The sequence below is a fragment of the Cricetulus griseus genome, chromosome 2 (genome assembly GCF_003668045.3).
Source record: "Cricetulus griseus strain 17A/GY chromosome 2, alternate assembly CriGri-PICRH-1.0, whole genome shotgun sequence".
Lineage (NCBI taxonomy): Eukaryota > Metazoa > Chordata > Mammalia > Rodentia > Cricetidae > Cricetulus > Cricetulus griseus.
Genome location: NC_048595.1, coordinates 212,610,706 through 212,620,213, shown reverse-complemented (window position 1 = coordinate 212,620,213; position 9,508 = coordinate 212,610,706). Strand labels below are relative to the sequence as shown.

At 42.4% G+C, this 9,508-nt stretch overlaps 1 non-coding gene across 1 annotated transcript; it reads left to right on the top strand.

The window, feature by feature from the left end:
• The first annotated feature begins 1,274 nt into the window (after nucleotides 1-1,274).
• LOC113834046 lies at nucleotides 1,275-1,404 on the top strand. Its single transcript, XR_003482305.1, has one exon. It is a non-coding gene; the product is annotated as a small nucleolar RNA SNORA24 (small nucleolar RNA).
• Nucleotides 1,405-9,508: the final 8,104 nt, after the last annotated feature.

Here is a 9,508-nt window from a genome sequence, read left to right as displayed (position 1 = left end):
GAGCCTGCTGGATGTAGTGGCACACCCTCTGAAGCTCAGTATGCCAAAGACCGAGACAGGAGAACCTTCAAGGGCTTTGACTTTTACTCTGAGAGAGATAGCCATTTGAACAGGAGAACAGCATGCTCTGTCATTTTAATTAAAAACAAAAGCACTCTTGTCTGTTCTGACAAAAAGAACCCGGAGGAGGTGGGACAGCAGATCTACAGAGACCAATTACTGTTGGCATAAGAAGAGAGGAGCAGGCAGGCTGTGGGTGAGTATGGAAAGTAGATGGACCAGGTTGACAGATGGGGATGGAGATGAGAGACAGGGAGGTCAAAGATGCTAAAATTTTCAGCTGAGCTAAAACAGGAAGACTGAAGTTATCGTTAGCCAATACAGAGAAGACAGAGGGAAGCCAAAGATTTGAGGAGAAAAATAACAGGAATTGATATTACATTTGCAGCAATAAGTGGCAATGTTGGCTAGGCAAATTCAGAGCAGTCTGGGCTGCAGCTATAATTGAGACTCGGTGAGGTCAACACCTAGGTTCAGGCTACCCCAAATGCTCAGAGGTTGGGGAAGTGAGAAGAAATAAACTACAAATTTCCAAAATAATAACCACCAGTGTCAGGGGAAACAGCAGTGTGGAATCTTGGAACCTGGAAGAATGTTTTGGAAGGCAGCAATAGGCAGCTGTTAAGTTCTTTTGGCAGATGGTAAGATAAGGCTCTGCTATCAGAATCAGCAATGCTTTGTCTGGGCCTTTTCAGGAGAAACACCTGATTTCTTAGCATTATTTTTATTTTTTTGGTGTGTGTGTGTGTGTGTGTGTGTGTGTGTGTGTGTGTGTGTGTGTGTATGTGTGTGTGTGTGTGTGTGTGTGTGTACATCCATCTGGTGACTTGGAGGCTAGATGAGGGTGTTAGACAACCTAAGATGGTGTAACAGGCAGTTGTGAGCTGCCCAGCTGAGGTATTGTGAATCAAACTTGGGTCCTCTGCAAGAGCTGCAAGTGTCCTTGCCCACTTGACCACTAGAGAAAGTCATATCTCCAGCCCTTCTTTGACAATTCTTAAAAATAAAGTAATACTATCTAGCACGTTATATAATTTACCCATTTATCTTTTCTCTTGTATACCTATTATTACATTAAATAAAAGCTTCATGAGGACAGGGATTTGGGTCTATTTTTCTAATTAGTGTAAGAGTGAGTCCAATGAGATGACTCATGCCTATAATCCTAGCACTTGGAAGTAGGAAGGTTGCTGCAAGTGTGAGGCCAGCCTGGCCTCCATAGTTCAAGGCTATGGGTAACATATTCGAACAACTTCCCAACCAGGGAAGAGGGTGTTCTTGTTTATTGGTGACACTATCATCATTTAACCATTATCAGATTCCGATTTGGCACAAACAACATTCTTCATGGTTAAAAACCCGTGGGATGCCGGGTTATTGGCATGCTTTTCTGAGCTGTTATTAAAATGTTTCCAGAAAACAAAATAAAATACCACCAACACACAAGGCTTCTGGTCACCATAGGAGCTCAGGAAGAATTCATTTTGTAAAGTCATTGCAGTGGTAGTTCATTCTTTTGACAGTGTTCCTAAATGATCTAAAATGATCAGACTATGTTCTTAACTAAGTCCTGGAATACTAGGCTGGCTCCTCTCTGTTCAAAGCCTGGCATTTTATGGTGCAACCCAGCAAGTCCAACCTGTTTGACAGGTGCACCTCATAACCACACCATGCCGCACTCCTCAGAACTATACACTTTCTGGGAAGTGAAACAAAAATGAAATTCCTAATGAGCTGGACCGTCACAGCTCAGAATGTGAGCTTGTCTCAAAAGAAATAAAATAGAAGGCAGTCAGGCTTTAAAGCAGGAAGTCTCTCTTAAGATAAGGATGCCCAGTCTAAATTCCCAAAGTTTTCATCCAGGTAGATTGGTAGGCAAGAATCTGAGTCCCATCTGTGGCATTAGTAAGTTCTGGGAATTTCACGAAAGCAATTGGACTCATAGACAATTTCATTCATGTGCAATCTACTGGTAAGGTCAATATTGTTGGGCTGCTTGGAGAACTGGAGAATTATCTAGAGGACTGCAGTAGACTTTAATAAATTATACGTATATGCAAACATACATACATTTACACATATGTTCCTTTTGACTTCATGATCCTATCCAATAGCCAATTTGCCTCTTTTGTTTGTTTGTTTTTGTTAAGAAAAAACTGAGGGTCAGTGAGATGGCTTTGAGGTTTCAAAAGGCTCTTGCCATCCCCAGAGTGTGCTCTTTTGTTTGTGGTTTGAGCTCTCAACTGCTGCTCAAGCTACATGCCTGTCCTTTGTACCTCGGCTCCATCACCAGTGACTTGAAAACTCTGGAACTGTAAACACAAAATAAAATTTCATCTCTAAGTTTCTATTTTAGTTACTGTTCAGTTGCTACCAAGAGACGCCATGACCAAAGTAACTCATAAAGAAAAAGCATTTAATTGGGGGCTGGCTTACAGTTTTAGGTGAGTCCATGACCATCATGGTGGGAAGCACCCAGTCATGGGGCTGGAGCAGTATTTGAGAGCTTTACATCCTGATTCATAGGCAGCAGGCAGAGAGAGAGAGGGGGGGGAGGAGGAAGGGGGAGAGGGAGAAGGGGAAAGGGAGAGAGAAAGAGAGAGAACTAGACTCCACTTTTGAAACCTCAAAATCCACCCCCCCCAAAACAAGGCCACACCTACTCCAACAAGGCCATACTTCTTAATATTTCACAAACAGTTCAACTCCCTGGCGACTAAGCATTCAAATATATGAGCCTGAAGAGGTTACCCTCATTGCATTAGCACAGTTGTCTTGGTTATACTTCTTTATTGTGGCAATAGAAAGATAACTGATAATCTTCCATGGGTAGCCACAGCTGTGAGTTCATGAGTGCAACAGCCGTGCCATGCCCAGAAGATGGCATTTCATAGCAGCCTCCTCATCCTTCCACTCAATTCATTCCTCCCTTCTTCATGACCTTCCCTGAGCCTTGCTGGGGGTGCTAGAGATGTCTCACTTGGGGCTATACACTCAACAGTCACTTATTCTCATCACTTTGACCAATTGTGAGCATCTACATTAGCCACCATTCATTGCAAAGAGAAGGACTAACCAGAGCAGGACTAACCCATGGGTAAAAAAAAAAAAAAAAAAAAAAAAAAAGTGAAAAAGGCCATTTAAGCAAAACAGCAGTAGGTCCGTCCTTGGACCTTCTCTTTACAGTATTAGGCATGAATTCCACCCTGTGCATCAAGCCTGAAACTCAGAATGCAGTTGGTTACCCCCACAACAGTGGTGCCACTATTGAACAAGTGGGCACGTCTTGCCTGGCAATTTAATATCATAGCTTACATTGTTCACAGCTGGGTAAGACTGTTGACGATTTTTCTCCCCCACCAGACTGGGTAGCACCTTTAGTCAATATGAAAGCTAGCCACCTGACTCATGTTTAAGTTGCATTTCTTTTTTCCCCCCTTAAAATCACACTTCCTCTTATGAGAAAGGCTGGGATACTGTGATGCATAATATTCTGTACGGTGAAAACTCTATTTCCCCCATGAGCTCCCAGATCATGTCTACAGTCTTTTCCTTCTGTTTATATAGAGGGAATACCTTTGCATTCATGCAAATATTTATGTCTACAGCAGCATTTGACATTCTCTTCATACAGCTCTTGCATAGCTATGTCAAATGAAACCAGTTCTGTTGTGACTATGTGAGGGGGCATGGGGAGTTGAACGCTGGGCCTGTGCATGCTAAGCAAGTACTCTGCCACAGAGTTGGATCCTCAACCCCAAATTAATTCTTCTTTTTGGTAGTTAAATTTCTGTTTGACTTCTCACTTCCTATTTTTTCAATAATTTTAAAAGCAAAGTTTCAGATTCACCTTTCATTCCCTCCAACTTCTCCCCTGCTCCAGTTTCATGTGACCTTATGTTTCCCCTCCAAAAGCTACTGAGTCCCCTTAGTACCGAAAGTGAGGGGGCAGACAACTCAGAGCCAGAGGCAGTGGATGACTGAATCAAAACACTGTTTTCTGGATGACAGGGCTGTTGCACGATGAGACCATAGAGGAGGCTGTGTCTACACCCACAAGACCCATACAAGATCAAGCCAGCCAGAAACCTAGCATGGGTGGGGGAAGGGGTTACAAAGTCCAAATTAGTTATCACTCAAAAAAGGGGCTAATAATTGAACTATATGCACCATTTCTTAATTAGTCATCTTGTCAATTTATAAAATCCAAAGTTTAATTAAAATATCTGTACAATTTTTTTTGTATCTGTGTAGGATTGCTTTGTTGCCAACAATATGGTCAATTTTAGAGAAGGTTCCATATGGCACTGAGAAGAAGGTATATTCTTTTGTGTTTGGATGGAGTGTTGTATAGATGTCTGTTAATCCCAATTGGGTCATAACTTCTGTTAGTTCTTTTGTTTCTTTGTTAAGTTTCTGCCTGGTGTTCCTATCTAGTGGTGAGAACAGGGTGTTGAAGTCTCCCACTATAAGTGTGCGAGGTTTTATGTGTGATTTGAGCTTTAGTAATGTTTCTTTTATGAATGTGGGTGCCTTTGTATTTGAGGCATAGATGTTCAGGATTGAGACTTCATCTTGATGGACTTTTCCTGTGATGAGTATGAAATGCCCTTCTTCATCTCTTTTGATTGATTTTAGGTTGAAGTCTAATTTGTTAGATGTTAGGATTGCTACACCAGCTTGTATCTTGGGCCCATTTGATTGGAAAATCTTTTCCCAACCCTTTACTCTGAGGTACCGTTTGTCTTTGAAGTTGAGATGTGTTGCTTATATGCAGCAGAAGGATGGATTCTTTCTTCATATCCCTTCTGTTAGCCTGTATCTTTTTATAGGCAAGTTAAGACCATTGACATTGAGTGATATTAATGACCATTGATTGTTGATTCTTGTTTGTTTTGGATTTGGTGGTGGTGGTGTTATTATGTGTGGATTTCCCCCCTTTTTTATTTTAGTGTTTGGTAAAGTGGGATTATCTATTGCCTAAGGAGAAGGGATAAGCAAAGGAGCCAAGATGGGGCTGGAGAAACCCACAGAAACAGTGGACCTGACCTACTGATAGCATGGAGACCCTAGTCATAAAGCTGGGGAAACAGCATTGGACCAAACCTAGCCCTCTGAATGTGGGTGCCAGCTAGGAGACCAAGACAGTCTATGGCTCCTCTAACAGTTGAGCCAGTCTTTATCCCTAGAGCACAAATGGACTCTGGGAGCCCATTCCCTATGGAGGGATACTATTGCAGCCCAGATACAGCAAGGAGGGCCTAGGCCCTCCCCCAAATGATATGACAGACTTTGAAGGTCCCCGGTAGAGGGCCTCACTATCCCTGGGGAGGAGTTAGGGGGTGGGTTGGGGGGGGTTGGTGGGGAACATGGGAAGATGGGAAGACAAGGGAATGGGGGGATGGATACTTAAATATGAGTAGTAATTAAAGAATAAGTAACAAAATTATTCCAGGAAAAATATATCTGTACAAATCTCTAAGGGACACACTCAGATTCATACATAAATTACTATCATTAATTATATAATTAAATCAAAAGAGACAAATAAACCCCATCATTTTGTTTCATCTTCTGAGACAGGGTTTCACTATGTAATCCAGGCTGGCCACAAACTCACAAACATCTGCTTGTCTCCTCCTCCTGAGTGCTGGGATTAAGGTGTGAATCACCATGCCTTGGTACCACATCCTTTAAAAATTTTTTTTTGTTGTTTTTTGAAGCAGGGTTTTTCTATGCAACCTTGGCTGTAGTAATTAGACCAGGTTTGACTTGAACTCAAAGATCTGTGTGCCTCTGCCTCCTGCCTAGCTACATCCTTTTAAAATAATATTTTTAATTGTTTTTATGCATATGTGTTTCTGTGAGTTTATGTGCACCATCTTCATGCAGGAACAGTAGATGTCAGAAAAGGGTGTTGGATATAACAAAAATGTTATAAAAAATTAGAAATGACAAAAAATACTTAGAAATTATTTCACAAGAACATTACCGAGATGTCAAAACCTGATAAGGGATCTGCAGAGCACTGAGGTTATAGATGGTTGTGAGTCACCATGTGTGTTCTGGGAACCAAGCCTGAGTCCTCTGCAAGAGCAGTAAGTGCTCTTAGCCATTAAGCCATCTCTCTAGACACTTCATCCTTTTACTAAAAATGTTTATTTTGTGTGTGTGTGTGTGTGTGTGTGTGTGTGTGTGTGTGTGTGTGTGTGTGTGTGTCAGCTTTGTAGCCTGGGTAATGGACAGGTTTAGAATTCCTAGGGGGTTGAGAACACTTCTGGGTGTATCTGTGAGGGCATTTCCTGAGGAATTATGGAGTGGCAGAGGGAGACCTACCCTGAATGTGAGCTGTGCCATCCCCATGGGCTGGGGGGTCTGGCACAACAAAAGGAGCAAAAGGCTAAAGCCAGCATTCCCCCTCATTCTCTCTGATTCCTGATGGGCCACAAGGTGCACAGCTGCCCTCTGCCTCACTCTGCTGCTGCCATGACGCTCTCTATTCCAGTGTGTGGAGCAAGTACTCTTTGACAGAACACTCTGGAAACCATGAGCCAAAGGAAATCCTTCCTTGATCCTTTCAGGCATTGTGATCATTGCTGTCCACAAAGTAATTGATACATCCCACACAACGCTAACCCCAGTGTTGAAGGAGGGTTTTTGTTTTAATTTTTTGTTGGGATTTTTTTCTTTTGTGATGCCAAGAATTGAACTCAGGGCTTTGTGGGTGACCTCCAGCCCCCACCCTTGGAGTCTTCCACATGGAATATCATGTCATCTGTGACCAGCAACAACTTCACCCTTTCCCCTGCATGCAACTTATTTCTTTGCCTCACGGTGAGAAATGGGAGTTCTTGAATGTGGAGAAAGGGAGTGGTGAGATTAGATACATTCACTGTATTCTCTCAGTACCAGCATCTCTTTGACTATAATGTTAGCTGTAGTTTACTGAGTTTTCTTCTTCTCAGTCATAAATGGTTGATTTCCATCAAATGATCATGTTACTGCCCACTGTGACTTGTAGTTTCCTTATATTATTCTTATCAGGTATCAGGTATAAGACTTATTTTATTTTTTAGTTCTGTGTATGTGTGTGGATATAGGCACATGAGTGCAGTACCTGCAGAAGTCAGAAGAGGGTGTCAGATTCCCTGGAGCTGGAGGCACAGACATTTTTGATTACACTTATTTTTTGGGGGGATGTGCACACACATGCCATGACGTGAATTCAGAGGTGAGAGGACAACCTGTGGGTGCTGGTTCTCTCTTTCCATCTTGTGGTCTTGGGGAATGAACTCAGGTAATTAGGTTTGGTGTTGTCTTCACCTGCTGAGAGGTCTCATTGGCCCTTTGTTCTCATTCCTAAAGGGGGTCAAATACTGTTGGTATGTCTACATTTACATTTTAGGTGGAGTTCACCAACAAAGTCATCTCAGCCTGGATTTCATTTTTTTTCAAAAATATTAACTACGAGTTCCAGTTCTCGGATATTTACCATATACTTGATACTAGCCAAAAGGCCAGGGGTTAATAATTTACAGCTAGCACTACTGGCCTTGCTCATGGGTACTGGGGAAGTTTTAGTTTTTATGAACTTATTCCAACTCATGCAACTTGCTGACTTTATATAAGCATAGTATTCCTTTATCCTACTGCTTTAAACTGAACAAAAAAATGAAAATATATTGAATCTTTGGAATCAGTTAAACCAGTACTGAGGAGAAAATCTATATCAGAGGAAGAGTCATTTCCTTCAGTGGTCTAGCCACTGACAGATTGTTCAGTTACTGAACACTGACTTTGGCCTATTGTACAGTTCCTAGGTTTTCCTGTTTTGCACAGAACCACAGGAACTAATTGCTTCAATATCACACACACACACTCACACACACACACACACACACACACACACACACACACACACACACACTAACATGTTCAAACTGGAATGGGAACTGCAAAAGGTGCCTGTTGTTTCCATGGGCCAAGCTAGCCTGCTGGCACTCAGTCTCGTAATAGACAAGGGACAAGACTCTGTGTTTCCCAAACTCCTCGAGGGACATTTCCACCTTGCACAGCTGTAGTAGGAGCAGCACAGCATCTTGTGGCTTTCTGGAACAGAGGTCACTTAGACAAGAAAGAAGATGCTTTTCTCATCTTGGCAGGCTCTCTAACAAGTAATTCTATTACACATAACCCTTTGCACCAGGGAAAAGAAATGATGGCTCCAAAGTCTCCCAATAGGCCCTAAGTAGGAGGTGGGGTATTACTCACTTGTTTTTGATTCTATTTAGAATGTAGCTAATAATACTTTGAACACTCCTCCATCTTCAGGCACTGTTCCTTTTTTTGTTTGTTTTAAAGTTAGGGACAGCTGGGCTTGGGGGTTGGCTCAGTAGGTAAAATGCACACCACACAAGCATGAGGACCTGCATTGGGAAATTCAGCAACCAAGTAAGAAGCCAGATGTGGTGATGCTCACCTGTAGTCCCAGTGCTAGCGGGGCACAGAAGCAGATGCCTGGATTCTAGCAGCCAGCTAGCTTTGCTGAATCCAATAGTTCCAGGTTCAGATAGAACCTGTCTCAAATAAAAAATAAGGTGCAGAGTGATTCTGGAGGCCACCCTAGGTGGATCTCCTGGCCCCTTGCATATATATGCACACACATGTACACATAACCACATACACAGATGCACCCATACACCTTTCCTTCATATATATATGCACACACATGGATGCATAACCACATGCATAGATGCATCCATACACCTTCCCCTCCAAAGTTAGAGAAAGCCAGGATCAAACTATGGATCACTATTCTTTAAAATGTCCTTTGAAATCAAGAGTTCAGAAATGAGTAAGTCTATACAACTAAGTAATATGTAAATGAACCGGCTGGCATATTTTAATCTAGACTACAACATAAAAGAACAATGTCTTATTTTTCTGTTGCTGTGATAAAATACCTTAAAAAAAAAAAAGGCAACTTGCTGGGCATCGGTGGCACACGCCTTTAATCCCAGCACTCGGGAGGCAGAGGTAGGCGGATCTCTGTGAGTTTGAGGCCAGCCTGGTCTCCAGAGCGAGTACCAGGATAGGCTCCAAAGCTAAACAGAGAAACCCTGTCTTGAAAAACCAAAAAGAAAAAAAAAAAAAAAAAAAAAAAAAAAAAAAAAAAGAGGCAGGCAAGTATGGTGACAGAAGCTGGAGGCTGTGTGGTCACACTGCATCTGCACTCAGAAGCTGTGAGCAAACAGGAACTGGGGCTGGAGTATAAAGCCTCCAGGTTCACAGGGCATTCCACTCCCTCCAGGAGGGCTGTGCCTCCTACAGGTTCACAACCTTCCCCCAGAACACCAGCTGGGGACCACGTGTTCAAACATGAATGTATGGGGGCATTTCCCATTCCAACCACAACTAGACATTTTAACTTTTGATGTGTCTGTACATA